We start from the raw sequence: 25346 nt of genomic DNA, 5'->3' as shown, positions 1-25346 counted from the left end.
TTTTTATCACAGGACAAGAAATCAGCCCTCAACAACTTAACCGGCGGAAAATATTTTTTGGAAAAAATCCCTCAGCCCCGGGGTCACAATTTCAGCAAAAATCTGACTTTTGGCAATTCACTCAAAAATGGTGCCAACCGGTTGCAAATGTTCCCCTGAAAGGTTTGGCAGTCGAAACAGAAGGTTTTTATCACAGGACAAGAAATCAGCCCTCGACAACCTAACCGGCGGAAAATATTTTTTTGAAAAAATCCCTAAGCCCCGGGGTCACAATTTCAGCAAAAATCTGACTTTTGGCAATTCACTCAAAAATGGTGCCAGCACGTTGCAAATACTCCCCTGAAAGGTTTGGCAGTCGAAACAGAAGGCTTTTTATCACAGGACAAGAAATCAGCCCTCAACAACTTAACCGGCGGAAAATATTTTTTTGAAAAAATCCCTAAGCCCCGGGGTCACAATTTCAGCAAAAATCTGACTTTTGGCAATTCACTCAAAAATGGTGCCAGGAGGTTGCAAAGGCTCCCCTGAAAGCTTTGGCGATGGAAACAGAAGGCTTTTTATCACAGGACAAGAAATCAGCCCTCGAAAACCTAACCTGCAGAAAATATTTTTTTGAAAAAATCCGTAAGCCCCGGAGTCACAATTTCAGCAAAAATCTGACTTTTGGCAATTCACTCAAAAATGGTGCCAGCACGTTGCAAATGCTCCCCTGAAAGGTTTGGCAGTCGAAACAGAAGGCTTTTTATCACAGGACAAGAAATCAGCCCTCGAAAACCTAACCTGCGGAAAATATTTTTTTGAAAAATTCCCTAAGCCCCGGGGTCACAATTTCAGCAAAAATCTGACTTTTGGTAATTCACTCAAAAATGGTGCGAGCAGGTTGCAAAGGCTCCCGTGAAAGCTTTGGCGATGGAAACAGAAGGCTTTTTATCACAGGACAAGAAATCAGCCCTCGAAAACCTAACCGGCGGAAAATATTTTTTTGAAAAAATCCCTAATCCCCGGGGGTCACAATTTCAGCAAAAATCTGACTTTTGGCAATTCACTCAAAAATGGTGCCAGCACGTTGCAAATGCTCCCCTGAAAGGTTTGGCAGGCAAAACAGAAGGCTTTTTATCACAGGACAAGAAATCAGCCCTCAACAACTTAACCGGCGGAAAATATTTTTTTGAAAAAATCCCTAAGCCCCGGGGTCACAATTTCAGGAAAGATCTGACTTTTGGCAATTCACTCAAAAATGGTGCCAGCACGTTGCAAAGGCTCCCCTGAAAGCTTTGGCGATGGAAACAGCAGGATTTTTATCACAGGACAAGAAATCATCCCTCGAAAACCTAACCTGCGGAAAATATTTTTTTGAAAAAATCCCTAATCCCCGGGGGTCACAATTTCAGCAAAAATCTGACTTTTGGCAATTCACTCAAAAATGGTGCCAACCGGTTGCAAATGCTCCCCTGAAAGGTTTGGCAGGCAAAACAGAAGGCTTTTATCACAGGACAAGAAATCAGCCTTCGAGAACCTAACCGGCGGAAAATATTTTTTTGAAAAAATCCCTAAGCCCCGGGGTCACAATTTCAGCAAAAATCTGACTTTTGGCAATTCACTCAAAAATGGTGCCAACCGGTTGCAAATGCTGCCCTCAAAGCTTTGACGATGGAAACAGAAGGCTTTTTATCACAGGACAAGAAATCATCCCTCGAAAACCTAACCTGCGGAAAATATTTTTTTGAAAAAATCCCTAAGCCCCGGGGTCACAATTTCAGCAAAAATCTGACTTTTGGCAATTCACTCAAAAATGGTGCCAGCACGTTGCAAATGCTCCCCTGAAAGTTTTGGCAGTCGAAACAGAAGGCTTTTTATCACAGGACAAGAAATCAGCCCTCAACAACTTAACCGGCGGAAAATATTTTTTTGAAAAAATCCCTAAGCCCCGGGGTCACAATTTCAGCAAAAATCTGACTTTTGGCAATTCACTCAAAAATGGTGCCAGCAGGTTGCAAAGGCTCCCGTGAAAGCTTTGGCGATGGAAACAGAAGGCTTTTTATCACAGGACAAGAAATCATCCCTCGAAAACCTAACCTGCGGAAAAATATTTTTTTGAAAAAATCCCTAAGCCCCGGGGTCACAATTTAAGCAAAAATCTGACTTTTGGCAATTCACTCAAAAATGGTGCCAGCACGTTGCAAAGGCTCCCCTGAAAGCTTTGGCGATGGAAACAGCAGGCTTTTTATCACAGGACAAGAAATCAGCCCTCAACAACTTAACCGGCGGAAAATATTTTTTTGAAAAAATCCCTAAGCCCCAGGGGTCACAATTTCAGCAAAAATCTGACTTTTGGCAATTCACTCAAAAATGGTGCCAGCAGGTTGCAAAGGCTCCCGTGAAAGCTTTGGCGATGGAAACAGAAGGCTTTTTATCACAGGACAAGAAATCAGCCCTCGAAAACCTAACCTGCGGAAAATATTTTTTTGAAAAAATCTCTAAGCCCCGGGGTCACAATTTCAGCAAAAATCTGACTTTTGGCAATTCACTCAAAAATGGTGCCAACCGGTTGCAAATGCTCCCCTGAAAGGTTTGGCAGTCGAAACAGAAGGTTTTTATCACAGGACAAGAAATCAGCCCTCGAAAACCTAACCTGCGGAAAATATTTTTTTGAAAAAATCCCGAAGCCCCGGGGTCACAATTTCAGCAAAAATCTGACTTTTGGCAATTCAATCAAAAATGGTGCCAGCACGTTGCAAAGGCTCCCCTGAAAGCTTTGGCGATGGAAACAGCAGGCTTTTTATCACAGGACAAGAAATCATCCCTCGAAAACCTAACCTGCGGAAAATATTTTTTTGAAAAAATCCCTAAGCCCCGGGGTCACAATTTCAGCAAAGATCTGACTTTTGGCAATTCACTCAAAAATGGTGCCAACCGGTTGCAAATGCTCCCCTGAAAGGTTTGTCAGTCGAAACAGAAGGCTTTTTATCACAGGACAAGAAATCAGCCCTCAACAACTTAACCGGCGGAAAATATTTTTTTGAAAAAATCCCTAAGCCCCGGGGTCACAATTTCAGCAAAAATCTGACTTTTGGCAATTCACTCAAAAATGGTGCCAGCACGTTGCATATGCTCCCCTGAAAGGTTTGAAGATGGAAACAGAAGGCTTTTTATCACAGGAGAAGAAATCAGCCCTCAACAACTTAACCGGCGGAAAATATTTTTTTGAAAAAATCCCTAAGCCCCGGGGTCATAATTTCAACAAAGATCTGACTTTTGGCAATTCACTCAAAAATGGTGCCAACCGTTTGCAAATGCTCCCCTGAAAGGTTTGTCAGTCGAAACAGAAGGCTTTTTATCACAGGACAAGAAATCAGCCCTCAACAACTTAACCGGAGGAAAATATTTTTTTGAAAAAATCCCTAAGCCCCGGGGTCACAATTTCAGCAAAAATCTGACTTTTGGTAATTCACTCAAAAATGGTGCGAGCAGGTTGCAAAGGCTCCCGTGAAAGCTTTGGCGATGGAAACAGAAGGCTTTTTATCACAGGACAAGAAATCAGCCCTCGAAAACCTAACCAGCGGAAAATATTTTTTTGAAAAAATCCCTAAGCCCCGGGGTCACAATTTCAGAAAAAATCTGACTTTTGGCAATTCACTCAAAAATGGTGCCAACCGGTTGCAAATGCTCCCCTGAAAGGTTTGGCAGTCGAAACAGAAGGTTTTTATCACAGGACAAGAAATCAGCCCTCGAAAACCTAACCTGCGGAAAATATTTTTTTGAAAAAATCCCTAAGCCCCGGGGTCACAATTTCAGCAAAAATCTGACTTTTGGCAATTCAATCAAAAATGGTGCCAGCACGTTGCAAAGGCTCCCCTGAAAGCTTTGGCGATGGAAACAGCAGGCTTTTTATCACAGGACAAGAAATCATCCCTCGAAAACCTAACCTGCGGAAAATATTTTTTTGAAAAAATCCCTAAGCCCCGGGGTCACAATTTCAGCAAAGATCTGACTTTTGGCAATTCACTCAAAAATGGTGCCAACCGGTTGCAAATGCTCCCCTGAAAGGTTTGTCAGTCGAAACAGAAGGCTTTTTATCACAGGACAAGAAATCAGCCCTCAACAACTTAACCGGCGGAAAATATTTTTTTGAAAAAATCCCTAAGCCCCGGGGTCACAATTTCAGCAAAAATCTGACTTTTGGCAATTCACTCAAAAATGGTGCCAGCACGTTGCATATGCTCCCCTGAAAGGTTTGAAGATGGAAACAGAAGGCTTTTTATCACAGGAGAGGAAATCAGCCCTCAACAACTTAACCGGCGGAAAATATTTTTTTGAAAAAATCCCTAAGCCCCGGGGTCATAATTTCAACAAAGAACTGACTTTTGGCAATTCACTCAAAAATGGTGCCAACCGTTTGCAAATGCTCCCCTGAAAGGTTTGTCAGTCGAAACAGAAGGCTTTTTATCACATGACAAGAAATCAGCCCTCAACAACTTAACCGGAGGAAAATATTTTTTTGAAAAAATCCCTAAAACCCGGGGTCACAATTTCAGCAAAAATCTGACTTTTGGTAATTCACTCAAAAATGGTGCGAGCAGGTTGCAAAGGCTCCCGTGAAAGCTTTGGCGATGGAAACAGAAGGCTTTTTATCACAGGACAAGAAATCAGCCCTCGAAAATCTAACCGGCGGAAAATATTTTTTTGAAAAAATCCCTAAGCCCCGGGGTCACAATTTCAGCAAAAATCTGACTTTTGGCAATTCACTCAAAAATGGTGCCAGCACGTTGCAAATGCTCCCCTGAAAGGTTTGGCAGGCAAAACAGAAGGCTTTTTATCACAGGACAAGGAATCAGCCCTCAACAACTTAACCGGCGGAAAATATTTTTTTGAAAAAATCCCTAAGCCCCGGGGTCACAATTTCAGCAAAGATCTGACTTTTGGCAATTCACTCAAAAATGGTGCCAACCGGTTGCAAATGCTGCCCTCAAAGTTTGACGATGGAAACAGAAGGCTTTTTATCACAGGACAAGAAATCAGCCCTCAACAACTTAACCGGCGGAAAATATTTTTTTGTAAAAATCCCTAAGCCCCGCGGTCACAATTTCAGCAAAGATCTGACTTTTGGCAATTCACTCAAAAATGGTGCTAACCGGTTGCAAATGCTCCCCTGAAAGGTTTGGCTGTCGAAATAGAAGGCTTTTTATCACAGGACAAGAAATCAGCCCTCGAAAACCTAACCTGCGGAAAATATTTTTTTGAAAAAATCCGTAAGCCCCGGAGTCACAATTTCAGCAAAAATCTGACTTTTGGCAATTCACTCAAAAATGGTGCCAGCACGTTGCAAATGCTCCCCTGAAAGGTTTGGCAGTCGAAACAGAAGGCTTTTTATCACAGGACAAGAAATCAGCCCTCGAAAACCTAACCTGCGGAAAATATTTTTTTGAAAAATTCCCTAAGCCCCGGGGTCACAATTTCAGCAAAAATCTGACTTTTGGCAATTCACTGAAAAATGGTGCTAGCAGGTTGCAAAGGCTCCCCTGAAAGCTTTGGCGATGGAAACAGAAGGCTTTTTATCACAGGACAAGAAATCAGCACTCGAAAACCTAACCTGCGGAAAATATTTTTTTGAAAAAATCCCTAAGCCCCGGGGTCACAATTTCAGCAAAAATCTGACTTTTGGCAATTCACTCAAAAATGGTGCCAGCACGTTGCAAATGCTCCCCTGAAAGGTTTGGCAGTCGAAACAGAAGGCTTTTTATCACAGGACAAGAAATCAGCCCTCAACAACTTAACCGGCGGAAAATATTTTTTTGAAAAAATCCCTAAGCCCCGGGGTCACAATTTCAGCAAAAATCTGACTTTTGGTAATTCACTCAAAAATGGTGCGAGCAGGTTGCAAAGGCTCCCGTGAAAGCTTTGGCGATGGAAACAGAAGGCTTTTTATCACAGGACAAGAAATCAGCCCTCGAAAACCTAACCGGCGGAAAATATTTTTTTGAAAAAATCCCTAAGCCCCGGAGTCACAATTTCAGCAAAAATCTGACTTTTGGCAATTCACTCAAAAATGGTGCCAGCACGTTGCAAATGCTCCCCTGAAAGGTTTGGCAGTCGAAACAGAAGGCTTTTTATCACAGGACAAGAAATCAGCCCTCAACAACTTAACCGGCGGAAAATATTTTTTTGAAAAAATCCCTAAGCCCCGGGGTCACAATTTCAGCAAAGATCTGACTTTTGGCAATTCACTCAAAAATGGTGCCAACCGGTTGCAAATGCTGCCCTCAAAGTTTGACGATGGAAACAGAAGGCTTTTTATCACAGGACAAGAAATCAGCCCTCAACAACTTAACCGGCGGAAAATATTTTTTTGAAAAAATCCCTAAGCCCCGGGGTCACAATTTCAGCAAAGATCTGACTTTTGGCAATTCACTCAAAAATGGTGCTAACCGGTTGCAAATGCTCCCCTGAAAGGTTTGGCTGTCGAAATAGAAGGCTTTTTATCACAGGACAAGAAATCAGCCCTCAACAACTTAACCGGCGGAAAATATTTTTTTGAAAAAATCCCTAAGCCCCGGGGTCACAATTTCAGCAAAAATCTGACTTTTGGCAATTCACTCAAAAATGGTGCCAGCAGGTTGCAAAGGCTCCCCTGAAAGCTTTGGCGATGGAAACAGAAGGCTTTTTATCACAGGACAAGAAATCAGCCCTCGAAAACCTAACCTGCAGAAAATATTTTTTTGAAAAAATCCGTAAGCCCCGGAGTCACAATTTCAGCAAAAATCTGACTTTTGGCAATTCACTCAAAAATGGTGCCAGCACGTTGCAAATGCTCCCCTGAAAGGTTTGGCAGTCGAAACAGAAGGCTTTTTATCACAGGACAAGAAATCAGCCCTCGAAAACCTAACCTGCGGAAAATATTTTTTTGAAAAATTCCCTAAGCCCCGGGGTCACAATTTCAGCAAAAATCTGACTTTTGGCAATTCACTGAAAAATGGTGCTAGCAGGTTGCAAAGGCTCCCCTGAAAGCTTTGGCGATGGAAACAGAAGGCTTTTTATCACAGGACAAGAAATCAGCACTCGAAAACCTAACCTGCGGAAAATATTTTTTTGAAAAAATCCCTAAGCCCCGGGGTCACAATTTCAGCAAAAATCTGACTTTTGGCAATTCACTCAAAAATGGTGCCAGCACGTTGCAAATGCTCCCCTGAAAGGTTTGGCAGTCGAAACAGAAGGCTTTTTATCACAGGACAAGAAATCAGCCCTCGAAAACCTAACCTGCGGAAAATATTTTTTTGAAAAATTCCCTAAGCCCCGGGGTCACAATTTCAGCAAAAATCTGACTTTTGGCAATTCACTGAAAAATGGTGCTAGCAGGTTGCAAAGGCTCCCCTGAAAGCTTTGGCGATGGAAACAGAAGGCTTTTTATAACAGGACAAGAAATCAGCCCTCGAAAACCTAACCTGCGGAAAATATTTTTTTGAAAAAAATCCCTAAGCCCCGGGGTCACAATTTCAGCAAAAATCTGACTTTTGGCAATTCACTCAAAATTGGTGCCAACCGGTTGCAAATGCTCCCCTGAAAGCTTTGGCGATGGAAACAGAAGGCTTTTTATCACAGGAGAAGAAATCAGCCCTCGAAAACCTAACCTGCGGAAAATATTTTTTTGAAAAAATCCCTAAGCCCCGGGGTCACAATTTCAGCAAAAATCTGACTTTTGGTAATTCACTCAAAAATGGTGCGAGCAGGTTGCAAAGACGCCCGTGAAAGCTTTGGCGATGGAAACAGAAGGCTTTTTATCACAGGACAAGAAATCAGCCCTCGAAAACCTAACCGGCGGAAAATATTTTTTTGAAAAAATCCCTAACCCCCTGGGTCACAATTTCAGCAAAAATCTGACTTTTGGCAATTCACTCAAAAATGGTGCCAGCACGTTGCAAATGCTCCCCTGAAAGGTTTGGCAGGCAAAACAGAAGGCTTTTTATCACAGGACAAGAAATCAGCCCTCAACAACTTAACCGGCGGAAAATATTTTTTTGAAAAAATCCCTAAGCCCCGGGGTCACAATTTCAGCAAAGATCTGACTTTTGGCAATTCACTCAAAAATGGTGCCAACCGGTTGCAAATGCTGCCCTCAAAGTTTGACGATGGAAACAGAAGGCTTTTTATCACAGGACAAGAAATCAGCCCTCAACAACTTAACCGGCGGAAAATATTTTTTTGAAAAAATCCCTAAGCCCCGGGGTCACAATTTCAGCAAAGATCTGACTTTTGGCAATTCACTCAAAAATGGTGCTAACCGGTTGCAAATGCTCCCCTGAAAGGTTTGGCTGTCGAAATAGAAGGCTTTTTATCACAGGACAAGAAATCAGCCCTCAACAACTTAACCGGCGGAAAATATTTTTTTGAAAAAATCCCTAAGCCCCGGGGTCACAATTTCAGCAAAAATCTGACTTTTGGCAATTCACTCAAAAATGGTGCCAGCAGGTTGCAAAGGCTCCCGTGAAAGCTTTGGCGATGGAAACAGAAGGCTTTTTATCACAGGACAAGAAATCAGCCCTCGAAAACCTAACCTGCGGAAAATATTTTTTTGAAAAAATCCCTAAGCCCCGGGGTCATAATTTCAGCAAAAATCTGACTTTTGGCAATTCACTCAAAAATGGTGCCAGCACGTTGCAAATGCTCCCCTGAAAGGTTTGGCAGTCGAAACAGAAGGCTTTTTATCACAGGACAAGAAATCAGCCCTCAACAACTTAACCGGCGGAAAATATTTTTTTGAAAAAATCCCTAAGCCCCGGGGTCACAATTTCAGCAAAAATCTGACTTTTGGCAATTCACTCAAAAGTGGTGCAAACCGGTTGCAAATGCTCCCCTGAAAGGTTTGGCGATGGAAACAGAAGGCTTTTTATCACAGGACAAGAAATCAGCCCTCAACAACTTAACCGGCGGAAAATATTTTTTTGAAAAAATCCCTAAGCCCCGGGGTCACAATTTCAGCAAAAATCTGACTTTTGGCAATTCACTCATAAGTGGTGCAAACCGGTTGCAAATGCTCCCCTGAAAGGTTTGGCGATGGAAACAGAAGGCTTTTTATCACAGGACAAGAAATCAGCCCTCAACAACTTAATCGGCGGAAAATATTTTTTTGAAAAAATCCCTAAGCCCCGGGGTCACAATTTCAGCAAAAATCTGACTTTTGGCAATTCACTCAAAAATGGTGCCAACCGGTTGCAAATGCTCCCCTGAAAGGTTTGGCAGTCGAAACAGAAGTTTTTTATCACAGGACAAGAAATCAGCCCTCGACAACCTAACCTGCGGAAAATATTTTTTTGAAAAAATCCCTAAGCCCCGGGGTCACAATTTCAGCAAAAATCTGACTTTTGGCAATTCACTCAAAAATGGTGCCAGCACGTTGCAAATGCTCCCCTGAAAGGTTTGGCAGGCAAAACAGAAGGCTTTTTATCACAGGACAAGAAATCAGCCCTCAACAACTTAACCGGCGGAAAATATTTTTTTGAAAAAATCCCTAAGCCCCGGGGTCACAATTTAAGCAAAAATCTGACTTTTGGCAATTCACTCAAAAATGGTGCCAGCACGTTGCAAAGGCTCCCCTGAAAGCTTTGGCGATGGAAACAGCAGGCTTTTTATCACAGGACAAGAAATCAGCCCTCAACAACTTAACCGGCGGAAAATATTTTTTTGAAAAAATCCCTAAGCCCCGGGGTCACAATTTCAGCAAAAATCTGACTTTTGGCAATTCACTCAAAAATGGTGCCAGCAGGTTGCAAAGGCTCCCGTGAAAGCTTTGGCGATGGAAACAGAAGGCTTTTTATCACAGGACAAGAAATCAGCCCTCGAAAACCTAACCTGCGGAAAATATTTTTTTGAAAAAATCTCTAAGCCCCGGGGTCACAATTTCAGCAAAAATCTGACTTTTGGCAATTCACTCAAAAATGGTGCCAACCGGTTGCAAATGCTCCCCTGAAAGGTTTGGCAGTCGAAACAGAAGGTTTTTATCACAGGACAAGAAATCAGCCCTCGAAAACCTAACCTGCGGAAAATATTTTTTTGAAAAAATCCCGAAGCCCCGGGGTCACAATTTCAGCAAAAATCTGACTTTTGGCAATTCAATCAAAAATGGTGCCAGCACGTTGCAAAGGCTCCCCTGAAAGCTTTGGCGATGGAAACAGCAGGCTTTTTATCACAGGACAAGAAATCATCCCTCGAAAACCTAACCTGCGGAAAATATTTTTTTGAAAAAATCCCTAAGCCCCGGGGTCACAATTTCAGCAAAGATCTGACTTTTGGCAATTCACTCAAAAATGGTGCCAACCGGTTGCAAATGCTCCCCTGAAAGGTTTGTCAGTCGAAACAGAAGGCTTTTTATCACAGGACAAGAAATCAGCCCTCAACAACTTAACCGGCGGAAAATATTTTTTTGAAAAAATCCCTAAGCCCCGGGGTCACAATTTCAGCAAAAATCTGACTTTTGGCAATTCACTCAAAAATGGTGCCAGCACGTTGCATATGCTCCCCTGAAAGGTTTGAAGATGGAAACAGAAGGCTTTTTATCACAGGAGAAGAAATCAGCCCTCAACAACTTAACCGGCGGAAAATATTTTTTTGAAAAAATCCCTAAGCCCCGGGGTCATAATTTCAACAAAGATCTGACTTTTGGCAATTCACTCAAAAATGGTGCCAACCGTTTGCAAATGCTCCCCTGAAAGGTTTGTCAGTCGAAACAGAAGGCTTTTTATCACAGGACAAGAAATCAGCCCTCAACAACTTAACCGGAGGAAAATATTTTTTTGAAAAAATCCCTAAGCCCCGGGGTCACAATTTCAGCAAAAATCTGACTTTTGGTAATTCACTCAAAAATGGTGCGAGCAGGTTGCAAAGGCTCCCGTGAAAGCTTTGGCGATGGAAACAGAAGGCTTTTTATCACAGGACAAGAAATCAGCCCTCGAAAACCTAACCGGCGGAAAATATTTTTTTGAAAAAATCCCTAAGCCCCGGGGTCACAATTTCAGAAAAAATCTGACTTTTGGCAATTCACTCAAAAATGGTGCCAACCGGTTGCAAATGCTCCCCTGAAAGGTTTGGCAGTCGAAACAGAAGGTTTTTATCACAGGACAAGAAATCAGCCCTCGAAAACCTAACCTGCGGAAAATATTTTTTTGAAAAAATCCCTAAGCCCCGGGGTCACAATTTCAGCAAAAATCTGACTTTTGGCAATTCAATCAAAAATGGTGCCAGCACGTTGCAAAGGCTCCCCTGAAAGCTTTGGCGATGGAAACAGCAGGCTTTTTATCACAGGACAAGAAATCATCCCTCGAAAACCTAACCTGCGGAAAATATTTTTTTGAAAAAATCCCTAAGCCCCGGGGTCACAATTTCAGCAAAGATCTGACTTTTGGCAATTCACTCAAAAATGGTGCCAACCGGTTGCAAATGCTCCCCTGAAAGGTTTGTCAGTCGAAACAGAAGGCTTTTTATCACAGGACAAGAAATCAGCCCTCAACAACTTAACCGGCGGAAAATATTTTTTTGAAAAAATCCCTAAGCCCCGGGGTCACAATTTCAGCAAAAATCTGACTTTTGGCAATTCACTCAAAAATGGTGCCAGCACGTTGCATATGCTCCCCTGAAAGGTTTGAAGATGGAAACAGAAGGCTTTTTATCACAGGAGAAGAAATCAGCCCTCAACAACTTAACCGGCGGAAAATATTTTTTTGAAAAAATCCCTAAGCCCCGGGGTCATAATTTCAACAAAGATCTGACTTTTGGCAATTCACTCAAAAATGGTGCCAACCGTTTGCAAATGCTCCCCTGAAAGGTTTGTCAGTCGAAACAGAAGGCTTTTTATCACATGACAAGAAATCAGCCCTCAACAACTTAACCGGAGGAAAATATTTTTTTGAAAAAATCCCTAAGCCCCGGGGTCACAATTTCAGCAAAAATCTGACTTTTGGTAATTCACTCAAAAATGGTGCGAGCAGGTTGCAAAGGCTCCCGTGAAAGCTTTGGCGATGGAAACAGAAGGCTTTTTATCACAGGACAAGAAATCAGCCCTCGAAAATCTAACCGGCGGAAAATATTTTTTTGAAAAAATCCCTAAGCCCCGGGGTCACAATTTCAGCAAAAATCTGACTTTTGGCAATTCACTCAAAAATGGTGCCAGCACGTTGCAAATGCTCCCCTGAAAGGTTTGGCAGGCAAAACAGAAGGCTTTTTATCACAGGACAAGGAATCAGCCCTCAACAACTTAACCGGCGGAAAATATTTTTTTGAAAAAATCCCTAAGCCCCGGGGTCACAATTTCAGCAAAGATCTGACTTTTGGCAATTCACTCAAAAATGGTGCCAACCGGTTGCAAATGCTGCCCTCAAAGTTTGACGATGGAAACAGAAGGCTTTTTATCACAGGACAAGAAATCAGCCCTCAACAACTTAACCGGCGGAAAATATTTTTTTGAAAAAATCCCTAAGCCCCGCGGTCACAATTTCAGCAAAGATCTGACTTTTGGCAATTCACTCAAAAATGGTGCTAACCGGTTGCAAATGCTCCCCTGAAAGATTTGGCTGTCGAAATAGAAGGCTTTTTATCACAGGACAAGAAATCAGCCCTCGAAAACCTAACCTGCGGAAAATATTTTTTTGAAAAAATCCGTAAGCCCCGGAGTCACAATTTCAGCAAAAATCTGACTTTTGGCAATTCACTCAAAAATGGTGCCAGCACGTTGCAAATGCTCCCCTGAAAGGTTTGGCAGTCGAAACAGAAGGCTTTTTATCACAGGACAAGAAATCAGCCCTCGAAAACCTAACCTGCGGAAAATATTTTTTTGAAAAATTCCCTAAGCCCCGGGGTCACAATTTCAGCAAAAATCTGACTTTTGGCAATTCACTGAAAAATGGTGCTAGCAGGTTGCAAAGGCTCCCCTGAAAGCTTTGGCGATGGAAACAGAAGGCTTTTTATCACAGGACAAGAAATCAGCACTCGAAAACCTAACCTGCGGAAAATATTTTTTTGAAAAAATCCCTAAGCCCCGGGGTCACAATTTCAGCAAAAATCTGACTTTTGGCAATTCACTCAAAAATGGTGCCAGCACGTTGCAAATGCTCCCCTGAAAGGTTTGGCAGTCGAAACAGAAGGCTTTTTATCACAGGACAAGAAATCAGCCCTCGAAAACCTAACCTGCGGAAAATATTTTTTTGAAAAATTCCCTAAGCCCCGGGGTCACAATTTCAGCAAAAATCTGACTTTTGGCAATTCACTGAAAAATGGTGCTAGCAGGTTGCAAAGGCTCCCCTGAAAGCTTTGGCGATGGAAACAGAAGGCTTTTTATCACAGGACAAGAAATCAGCCCTCGACAACCTAACCGGCGGAAAATATTTTTTTGAAAAAATCCCTAAGCCCCGGGGTCACAATTTCAGCAAAAATCTGACTTTTGGCAATTCACTCAAAAATGGTGCCAGCAGGTTGCAAAGGCTCCCGTGAAAGCTTTGGAAGTCGAAACAGAAGGCTTTTTATCACAGGACAAGAAATCAGCCCTCAACAACTTAACCGGCGGAAAATATTTTTTTGAAAAAATCCCTAAGCCCCGGGGTCACAATTTCAGCAAAAATCTGACTTTTGGTAATTCACTCAAAAATGGTGCGAGCAGGTTGCAAAGGCTCCCGTGAAAGCTTTGGCGATGGAAACAGAAGGCTTTTTATCACAGGACAAGAAATCAGCCCTCGAAAACCTAACCGGCGGAAAATATTTTTTTGAAAAAATCCCTAAGCCCCGGAGTCACAATTTCAGCAAAAATCTGACTTTTGGCAATTCACTCAAAAATGGTGCCAGCACGTTGCAAATGCTCCCCTGAAAGGTTTGGCAGTCGAAACAGAAGGCTTTTTATCACAGGACAAGAAATCAGCCCTCAACAACTTAACCGGCGGAAAATATTTTTTTGAAAAAATCCCTAAGCCCCGGGGTCACAATTTCAGCAAAGATCTGACTTTTGGCAATTCACTGAAAAATGGTGCTAGCAGGTTGCAAAGGCTCCCCTGAAAGCTTTGGCGATGGAAACAGAAGGCTTTTTATAACAGGACAAGAAATCAGCCCTCGAAAACCTAACCTGCGGAAAATATTTTTTTGAAAAAAATCCCTAAGCCCCGGGGTCACAATTTCAGCAAAAATCTGACTTTTGGCAATTCACTCAAAATTGGTGCCAACCGGTTGCAAATGCTCCCCTGAAAGCTTTGGCGATGGAAACAGAAGGCTTTTTATCACAGGAGAAGAAATCAGCCCTCGAAAACCTAACCTGCGGAAAATATTTTTTTGAAAAAATCCCTAAGCCCCGGGGTCACAATTTCAGCAAAAATCTGACTTTTGGTAATTCACTCAAAAATGGTGCGAGCAGGTTGCAAAGACGCCCGTGAAAGCTTTGGCGATGGAAACAGAAGGCTTTTTATCACAGGACAAGAAATCAGCCCTCGAAAACCTAACCGGCGGAAAATATTTTTTTGAAAAAATCCCTAACCCCCTGGGTCACAATTTCAGCAAAAATCTGACTTTTGGCAATTCACTCAAAAATGGTGCCAGCACGTTGCAAATGCTCCCCTGAAAGGTTTGGCAGGCAAAACAGAAGGCTTTTTATCACAGGACAAGAAATCAGCCCTCAACAACTTAACCGGCGGAAAATATTTTTTTGAAAAAATCCCTAAGCCCCGGGGTCACAATTTCAGCAAAGATCTGATTTTTGGCAATTCACTCAAAAATGGTGCCAACCGGTTGCAAATGCTGCCCTCAAAGTTTGACGATGGAAACAGAAGGCTTTTTATCACAGGACAAGAAATCAGCCCTCAACAACTTAACCGGCGGAAAATATTTTTTTGAAAAAATCCCTAAGCCCCGGGGTCACAATTTCAGCAAAGATCTGACTTTTGGCAATTCACTCAAAAATGGTGCTAACCGGTTGCAAATGCTCCCCTGAAAGGTTTGGCTGTCGAAATAGAAGGCTTTTTATCACAGGACAAGAAATCAGCCCTCAACAACTTAACCGGCGGAAAATATTTTTTTGCAAAAAATCCCTAAGCCCCGGGGTCACAATTTCAGCAAAAATCTGACTTTTGGCAATTCACTCAAAAATGGTGCCAGCAGGTTGCAAAGGCTCCCGTGAAAGCTTTGGCGATGGAAACAGAAGGCTTTTTATCACAGGACAAGAAATCAGCCCTCGAAAACCTAACCTGCGGAAAATATTTTTTTGAAAAAATCCCTAAGCCCCGGGGTCATAATTTCAGCAAAAATCTGACTTTTGGCAATTCACTCAAAAATGGTGCCAGCACGTTGCAAATGCTCCCCTGAAAGGTTTGGCAGTCGAAACAGAAGGCTTTTTATCACAGGACAAGAAATCAGCCCTCAACAACTTAACCGGCGGAAAATATTTTTTTGAAAAAATCCCTAAGCCCCGGGGTCACAATTTCAGCAAAAATCTGACTTTTGGCAATTCACTCAAAAGTGGTGCAAACCGGTTGCAAATGCTCCCCTGAAAGGTTTGGCGATGGAAACAGAAGGCTTTTTATCACAGGACAAGAAATCAGCCCTCAACAACTTAACCGGCGGAAAATATTTTTTTGAAAAAATCCCTAAGCCCCGGGGTCACAATTTCAGCAAAAATCTGACTTTTGGCAATTCACTCATAAGTGGTGCAAACCGGTTGCAAATGCTCCCCTGAAAGGTTTGGCGATGGAAACAGAAGGCTTTTTATCACAGGACAAGAAATCAGCCCTCAACAACTTAATCGGCGGAAAATATTTTTTTGAAAAAATCCCTAAGCCCCGGGGTCACAATTTCAGCAAAAATCTGACTTTTGGCAATTCACTCAAAAATGGTGCCAACCGGTTGCAAATGCTCCCCTGAAAGGTTTGGCAGTCGAAACAGAAGTTTTTTATCACAGGACAAGAAATCAGCCCTCGACAACCTAACCTGCGGAAAATATTTTTTTGAAAAAATCCCTAAGCCCCGGGGTCACAATTTCAGCAAAAATCTGACTTTTGGCAATTCACTCAAAAATGGTGCCAGCACGTTGCAAATGCTCCCCTGAAAGGTTTGGCAGGCAAAACAGAAGGCTTTTTATCACAGGACAAGAAATCAGCCCTCAACAACTTAACCGGCGGAAAATATTTTTTTGAAAAAATCCCTAAGCCCCGGGGTCACAATTTAAGCAAAAATCTGACTTTTGGCAATTCACTCAAAAATGGTGCCAGCACGTTGCAAAGGCTCCCCTGAAAGCTTTGGCGATGGAAACAGCAGGCTTTTTATCACAGGACAAGAAATCAGCCCTCAACAACTTAACCGGCGGAAAATATTTTTTTGAAAAAATCCCTAAGCCCCGGGGTCACAATTTCAGCAAAAATCTGACTTTTGGCAATTCACTCAAAAATGGTGCCAGCAGGTTGCAAAGGCTCCCGTGAAAGCTTTGGCGATGGAAACAGAAGGCTTTTTATCACAGGACAAGAAATCAGCCCTCGAAAACCTAACCTGCGGAAAATATTTTTTTGAAAAAATCTCTAAGCCCCGGGGTCACAATTTCAGCAAAAATCTGACTTTTGGCAATTCACTCAAAAATGGTGCCAACCGGTTGCAAATGCTCCCCTGAAAGGTTTGGCAGTCGAAACAGAAGGTTTTTATCACAGGACAAGAAATCAGCCCTCGAAAACCTAACCTGCGGAAAATATTTTTTTGAAAAAATCCCGAAGCCCCGGGGTCACAATTTCAGCAAAAATCTGACTTTTGGCAATTCAATCAAAAATGGTGCCAGCACGTTGCAAAGGCTCCCCTGAAAGCTTTGGCGATGGAAACAGCAGGCTTTTTATCACAGGACAAGAAATCATCCCTCGAAAACCTAACCTGCGGAAAATATTTTTTTGAAAAAATCCCTAAGCCCCGGGGTCACAATTTCAGCAAAGATCTGACTTTTGGCAATTCACTCAAAAATGGTGCCAACCGGTTGCAAATGCTCCCCTGAAAGGTTTGTCAGTCGAAACAGAAGGCTTTTTATCACAGGACAAGAAATCAGCCCTCAACAACTTAACCGGCGGAAAATATTTTTTTGAAAAAATCCCTAAGCCCCGGGGTCACAATTTCAGCAAAAATCTGACTTTTGGCAATTCACTCAAAAATGGTGCCAGCACGTTGCATATGCTCCCCTGAAAGGTTTGAAGATGGAAACAGAAGGCTTTTTATCACAGGAGAAGAAATCAGCCCTCAACAACTTAACCGGCGGAAAATATTTTTTTGAAAAAATCCCTAAGCCCCGGGGTCATAATTTCAACAAAGATCTGACTTTTGGCAATTCACTCAAAAATGGTGCCAACCGTTTGCAAATGCTCCCCTGAAAGGTTTGTCAGTCGAAACAGAAGGCTTTTTATCACAGGACAAGAAATCAGCCCTCAACAACTTAACCGGAGGAAAATATTTTTTTGAAAAAATCCCTAAGCCCCGGGGTCACAATTTCAGCAAAAATCTGACTTTTGGTAATTCACTCAAAAATGGTGCGAGCAGGTTGCAAAGGCTCCCGTGAAAGCTTTGGCGATGGAAACAGAAGGCTTTTTATCACAGGACAAGAAATCAGCCCTCGAAAACCTAACCGGCGGAAAATATTTTTTTGAAAAAATCCCTAAGCCCCGGGGTCACAATTTCAGAAAAAATCTGACTTTTGGCAATTCACTCAAAAATGGTGCCAACCGGTTGCAAATGCTCCCCTGAAAGGTTTGGCAGTCGAAACAGAAGGTTTTTATCACAGGACAAGAAATCAGCCCTCGAAAACCTAACCTGCGGAAAATATTTTTTTGAAAAAATCCCTAAGCCCCGGGGTCACAATTTCAGCAAAAATCTGACTTTTGGCAATTCAATCAAAAATGGTGCCAGCACGTTGCAAAGGCTCCCCTGAAAGCTTTGGCGATGGAAACAGCAGGCTTTTTATCACAGGACAAGAAATCATCCCTCGAAAACCTAACCTGCGGAAAATATTTTTTTGAAAAAATCCCTAAGCCCCGGGGTCACAATTTCAGCAAAGATCTGACTTTTGGCAATTCACTCAAAAATGGTGCCAACCGGTTGCAAATGCTCCCCTGAAAGGTTTGTCAGTCGAAACAGAAGGCTTTTTATCACAGGACAAGAAATCAGCCCTCAACAACTTAACCGGCGGAAAATATTTTTTTGAAAAAATCCCTAAGCCCCGGGGTCACAATTTCAGCAAAAATCTGACTTTTGGCAATTCACTCAAAAATGGTGCCAGCACGTTGCATATGCTCCCCTGAAAGGTTTGAAGATGGAAACAGAAGGCTTTTTATCACAGGAGAAGAAATCAGCCCTCAACAACTTAACCGGCGGAAAATATTTTTTTGAAAAAATCCCTAAGCCCCGGGGTCATAATTTCAACAAAGATCTGACTTTTGGCAATTCACTCAAAAATGGTGCCAACCGTTTGCAAATGCTCCCCTGAAAGGTTTGTCAGTCGAAACAGAAGGCTTTTTATCACATGACAAGAAATCAGCCCTCAACAACTTAACCGGAGGAAAATATTTTTTTGAAAAAATCCCTAAGCCCCGGGGTCACAATTTCAGCAAAAATCTGACTTTTGGTAATTCACTCAAAAATGGTGCGAGCAGGTTGCAAAGGCTCCCGTGAAAGCTTTGGCGATGGAAACAGAAGGCTTTTTATCACAGGACAAGAAATCAGCCCTCGAAAATCTAACCGGCGGAAAATATTTTTTTGAAAAAATCCCTAAGCCCCGGGGTCACAATTTCAGCAAAAATCTGACTTTTGGCAATTCACTCAAAAATGGTGCCAGCACGTTGCAAATGCTCCCCTGAAAGGTTTGGCAGGCAAAACAGAAGGCTTTTTATCACAGGACAAGGAATCAGCCCTCAACAACTTAACCGGCGGAAAATATTTTTTTGAAAAAATCCCTAAGCCCCGGGGTCACAATTTCAGCAAAGATCTGACTTTTGGCAATTCACTCAAAAATGGTGCCAACCGGTTGCAAATGCTGCCCTCAAAGTTTGACGATGGAAACAGAAGGCTTTTTATCACAGGACAAGAAATCAGCCCTCAACAACTTAACCGGCGGAAAATATTTTTTTGAAAAAATCCCTAAGCCCCGCGGTCACAATTTCAGCAAAGATCTGACTTTTGGCAATTCACTCAAAAATGGTGCTAACCGGTTGCAAATGCTCCCCTGAAAGGTTTGGCTGTCGAAATAGAAGGCTTTTTATCACAGGACAAGAAATCAGCCCTCGAAAACCTAACCTGCGGAAAATATTTTTTTGAAAAAATCCGTAAGCCCCGGAGTCACAATTTCAGCAAAAATCTGACTTTTGGCAATTCACTCAAAAATGGTGCCAGCACGTTGCAAATGCTCCCCTGAAAGGTTTGGCAGTCGAAACAGAAGGCTTTTTATCACAGGACAAGAAATCAGCCCTCGAAAACCTAACCTGCGGAAAATATTTTTTTGAAAAATTCCCTAAGCCCCGGGGTCACAATTTCAGCAAAAATCTGACTTTTGGCAATTCACTGAAAAATGGTGCTAGCAGGTTGCAAAGGCTCCCCTGAAAGCTTTGGCGATGGAAACAGAAGGCTTTTTATCACAGGACAAGAAATCAGCACTCGAAAACCTAACCTGCGGAAAATATTTTTTTGAAAAAATCCCTAAGCCCCGGGGTCACAATTTCAGCAAAAATCTGACTTTTGGCAATTCACTCAAAAATGGTGCCAGCACGTTGCAAATGCTCCCCTGAAAGGTTTGGCAGTCGAAACAGAAGGCTTTTTATCACAGGACAAGAAATCAGCCCTCGAAAACCTAACCTGCGGAAAATATTTTTTTGAAAAATTCCCTAAGCCCCGGGGTCACAATTTCAGCAAAAATCTGACTTTTGGCAATTCACTGAAAAATGGTGCTAGCAGGTTGCAAAGGCTCCCCTGAAAGCTTTGGCGATGGAAACAGAAGGCTTTTTATCACAGGACAAGAAATCAGCCCTCGACAACCTAACCGGCGGAAAATATTTTTTTGAAAAAATCCCTAAGCCCCGGGGTCACAATTTCAGCAAAAATCTGACTTTTGGCAATTCACTCAAAAATGGTGCCAGCAGGTTGCAAAGGCTCCCGTGAAAGCTTTGGAAGTCGAAACAGAAGGCTTTTTATCACAGGACAAGAAATCAGCCCTCAACAACTTAACCGGCGGAAAATATTTTTTTGAAAAAATCCCTAAGCCCCGGGGTCACAATTTCAGCAAAAATCTGACTTTTGGTAATTCACTCAAAAATGGTGCGAGCAGGTTGCAAAGGCTCCCGTGAAAGCTTTGGCGATGGAAACAGAAGGCTTTTTATCACAGGACAAGAAATCAGCCCTCGAAAACCTAACCGGCGGAAAATATTTTTTTGAAAAAATCCCTAAGCCCCGGAGTCACAATTTCAGCAAAAATCTGACTTTTGGCAATTCACTCAAAAATGGTGCCAGCACGTTGCAAATGCTCCCCTGAAAGGTTTGGCAGTCGAAACAGAAGGCTTTTTATCACAGGACAAGAAATCAGCCCTCAACAACTTAACCGGCGGAAAATATTTTTTTGAAAAAATCCCTAAGCCCCGGGGTCACAATTTCAGCAAAGATCTGACTTTTGGCAATTCACTCAAAAATGGTGCCAACCGGTTGCAAATGCTGCCCTCAAAGTTTGACGATGGAAACAGAAGGCTTTTTATCACAGGACAAGAAATCAGCCCTCAACAACTTAACCGGCGGAAAATATTTTTTTGAAAAAATCCCTAAGCCCCGGGGTCACAATTTCAGCAAAGATCTGACTTTTGGCAATTCACTCAAAAATGGTGCTAACCGGTTGCAAATGCTCCCCTGAAAGGTTTGGCTGTCGAAATAGAAGGCTTTTTATCACAGGACAAGAAATCAGCCCTCAACAACTTAACCGGCGGAAAATATTTTTTTGAAAAAATCCCTAAGCCCCGGGGTCACAATTTCAGCAAAAATCTGACTTTTGGCAATTCACTCAAAAATGGTGCCAGCAGGTTGCAAAGGCTCCCCTGAAAGGTTTGACGATGGAAACAGAAGGCTTTTTATCACAGGACAAGAAATCAGCCCTCGACAACCTAACCGGCGGAAAATATTTTTTTGAAAAAATCCCTAAGCCCCGGGGTCACAATTTCAGCAAAAATCTGACTTTTGGCAATTCACTCAAAAATGGTGCTAGCAGGTTGCAAAGGCTCCCCTGAAAGCTTTGGCGATGGAAACAGAAGGCTTTTTATCACAGGACAAGAAATCAGCCCTCAACAACTTAACCAGCGGAAAATATTTTTTTGAAAAAATCCCTAAGCCCCGGGGTCATAATTTCAGCAAAAATCTGACTTTTGGCAATTCACTCAAAAATGGTGCCAGCACGTTGCAAATGCTCCCCTGAAAGGTTTGGCAGTCGAAACAGAAGGCTTTTTATCACAGGACAAGAAATCAGCCCTCAACAACTTAACCGGCGGAAATTTTTTTTTGAAAAAATCCCTAAGCCCCGGGGTCACAATTTCAGCAAAAATCTGACTTTTGGCAATTCACTCAAAAGTGGTGCAAACCGGTTGCAAATGCTCCCCTGAAAGGTTTGGCGATGGAAACAGAAGGCTTTTTATCACAGGACAAGAAATCAGCCCTCAACAACTTAATCGGCGGAAAATATTTTTTTGAAAAAATCCCTAAGCCCCGGGGTCACAATTTCAGCAAAAATCTGACTTTTGGCAATTCACTCAAAAATGGTGCCAACCGGTTGCAAATGCTCCCCTGAAAGGTTTGGCAGTCGAAACAGAAGTTTTTTATCACAGGACAAGAAATCAGCCCTCGACAACCTAACCTGCGGAAAATATTTTTTTGAAAAAATCCCTAAGCCCCGCGGTCACAATTTCAGCAAAAATCTGACTTTTGGCAATTCACTCAAAAATGATGCCAGCAGGTTGCAAAGGCTCCCCTGAAAGCTTTGGCGATGGAAACAGAAGGCTTTTTATCACAGGACAAGAAATCAGCCCTCGAAAACCTAACCTGCGGAAAATATTTTTTTGAAAAAAATCCCTAAGCCCCGGGGTCACAATTTCAGCAAAAATCTGACTTTTGGCAATTCACTCAAAAATGGTGCCAGCACGTTGCAAATGCTCCCCTGAAAGGTTTGGCAGTCGAAACAGAAGGCTTTTTATCACAGGACAAGAAATCAGCCCTCGAAAACCTAACCTGCGGAAAATATTTTTTTGAAAAATTCCCTAAGCCCCGGGGTCACAATTTCAGCAAAAATCTGACTTTTGGCAATTCACTGAAAAATGGTGCTAGCAGGTTGCAAAGGCTCCCCTGAAAGCTTTGGCGATGGAAACAGAAGGCTTTTTATAACAGGACAAGAAATCAGCCCTCGAAAACCTAACCTGCGGAAAATATTTTTTTGAAAAAAATCCCTAAGCCCCGGGGTCACAATTTCAGCAAAAATCTGACTTTTGGCAATTCACTCAAAATTGGTGCCAACCGGTTGCAAATGCTCCCCTGAAAGCTTTGGCGATGGAAACAGAAGGCTTTTTATCACAGGAGAAGAAATCAGCCCTCGAAAACCTAACCTGCGGAAAATATTTTTTTGAAAAAATCCCTAAGCCCCGGGGTCACAATTTCAGCAAAAATCTGACTTTTGGTAATTCACTCAAAAATGGTGCGAGCAGGTTGCAAAGGCTCCCGTGAAAGCTTTGGCGATGGAAACAGAAGGCTTTTTATCACAGGACAAGAAATCAGCCCTCGAAAACCTAACCGGCGGAAAATATTTTTTTGAAAAAATCCCTAAGCCCCGGGGTCACAATTTCAGCAAAAATCTGACTTTTGGCAATTCACTCAAAAATGGTGCCAGCACGTTGCAAATGCTCCCCTGAAAGGTTTGGCAGGCAAAACAGAAGGCTTTTTATCACAGGACAAGAAATCAGCCCTCAACAACTTAACCGGCGGAAAATATTTTTTTGAAAAAATCCCTAAGCCCCGGGGTCACAATTTCAGCAAAGATCTGACTTTTGGCAATTCACTCAAAAATGGTGCCAACCGGTTGCAAATGCTGCCCTCAAAGTTTGACGATGGAAACAGAAGGCTTTTTATCACAGGACAAGAAATCAGCCCTCGAAAACCTAACCGGCGGAAAATATTTTTTTGAAAAAATCCCTAAGCCCCGGGGTCACAATTTCAGCAAAGATCTGACTTTTGGCAATTCACTCAAAAATGGTGCCAACCGGTTGCAAATGCTCCCCTGAAAGGTTTGGCGATGGAAACAGAAGGCTTTTTATCACAGGACAAGAAATCAGCCCTCAACAACTTAATCGGCGGAAAATATTTTTTTGAAAAAATCCCTAAGCCCCGGGGTCACAATTTCAGCAAAAATCTGACTTTTGGCAATTCACTGAAAAATGGTGCTAGCAGGTTGCAAAGGCTCCCCTGAAAGCTTTGGCGATGGAAACAGAAGGCTTTTTATCACAGGACAAGAAATCAGCACTCGAAAACCTAACCTGCGGAAAATATTTTTTTGAAAAAATCCCGAAGCCCCGGGGTCACAATTTCAGCAAAAATCTGACTTTTGGCAATTCACTCAAAAATGGTGCCAGCAAGTTGCAAATGCTCCCCTGAAAGGTTTGGCAGTCGAAACAGAAGGCTTTTTATCACAGGACAAGAAATCAGCCCTCGAAAACCTAACCTGCGGAAAATATTTTTTTGAAAAATTCCCTAAGCCCCGGGGTCACAATTTCAGCAAAAATCTGACTTTTGGCAATTCACTGAAAAATGGTGCTAGCAGGTTGCAAAGGCTCCCCTGAAAGCTTTGGAGATGGAAACAGAAGGCTTTTTATCACAGGACAAGAAATCAGCCCTCGAAAACCTAACCGGCGGAAAATATTTTTTTGAATAAATCCCTAAGCCCCGGGGTCACAATTTCAGCAAAGATCTGACTTTTGGCAATTCACTCAAAAATGGTGCCAGGACGTTGCAAATGCTCCCCTGAAAGTTTTGGCAGTCGAAACAGAAGGCTTTTTATCACAGGACAAGAAATCAGCCCTCAACAACTTAACCAGCGGAAAATATTTTTTTGAAAAAATCCCTAAGCCCCGGGGTCATAATTTCAGCAAAAATCTGACTTTTGGCAATTCACTCAAAAATGGTGCCAGCACGTTGCAAATGCTCCCCTGAAAGGTTTGGCAGTCGAAACAGAAGGCTTTTTATCACAGGACAAGAAATCAGCCCTCAACAACTTAACCGGCGGAAAATGTTTTTTTGAAAAAATCCCTAAGCCCCGGGGTCACAATTTCAGCAAAAATCTGACTTTTGGCAATTCACTCAAAAGTGGTGCAAACCGGTTGCAAATGCTCCCCTGAAAGGTTTGGCGATGGAAACAGAAGGCTTTTTATCACAGGACAAGAAATCAGCCCTCAACAACTTAATCGGCGGAAAATATTTTTTTGAAAAAATCCCTAAGCCCCGGGGTCACAATTTCAGCAAAAATCTGACTTTTGGCAATTCACTCAAAAATGGTGCCAACCGGTTGCAAATGCTCCCCTGAAAGGTTTGGCAGTCGAAACAGAAGTTTTTTATCACAGGACAAGAAATCAGCCCTCAACAACTTAACCAGCGGAAAATATTTTTTTGAAAAAATCCCTAAGCCCCGGGGTCATAATTTCAGCAAAAATCTGACTTTTGGCAATTCACTCAAAAATGGTGCCAGCACGTTGCAAATGCTCCCCTGAAAGGTTTGGCAGTCGAAACAGAAGGCTTTTTATCACAGGACAAGAAATCAGCCCTCAACAACTTAACCGGCGGAAAATATTTTTTTGAAAAAATCCCTAAGCCCCGGGGTCACAATTTCAGCAAAAATCTGACTTTTGGCAATTCACTCAAAAGTGGTGCAAACCGGTTGCAAATGCTCCCCTGAAAGGTTTGGCGATGGAAACAGAAAGCTTTTTATCACAGGACAAGAAATCAGCCCTCAACAACTTAATCGGCGGAAAATATTTTTTTGAAAAAATCCCTAAGCCCCGGGGTCACAATTTCAGCAAAAATCTGACTTTTGGCAATTCACTCAAAAATGGTGCCAACCGGTTGCAAATGCTCCCCTGAAAGGTTTGGCAGTCGAAACAGAAGTTTTTTATCACAGGACAAGAAATCAGCCCTCGACAACCTAACCTGCGGAAAATATTTTTTTGAAAAAATCCCTAAGCCCCGGGGTCACAATTTCAGCAAAAATCTGACTTTTGGCAATTCACTCAAAAATGGTGCCATCACGTTGCAAATGCTCCCCTGAAAGGTTTGGCAGGCAAAACAGAAGGCTTTTTATCACAGGA

Source organism: Podarcis muralis, chromosome 14 (genome assembly GCF_964188315.1).
Source record: "Podarcis muralis chromosome 14, rPodMur119.hap1.1, whole genome shotgun sequence".
NCBI lineage: Eukaryota > Metazoa > Chordata > Lepidosauria > Squamata > Lacertidae > Podarcis > Podarcis muralis.
The sequence above is the reverse complement of the archived record's forward strand: the minus strand, read 5'-3'. Positions refer to the sequence as shown.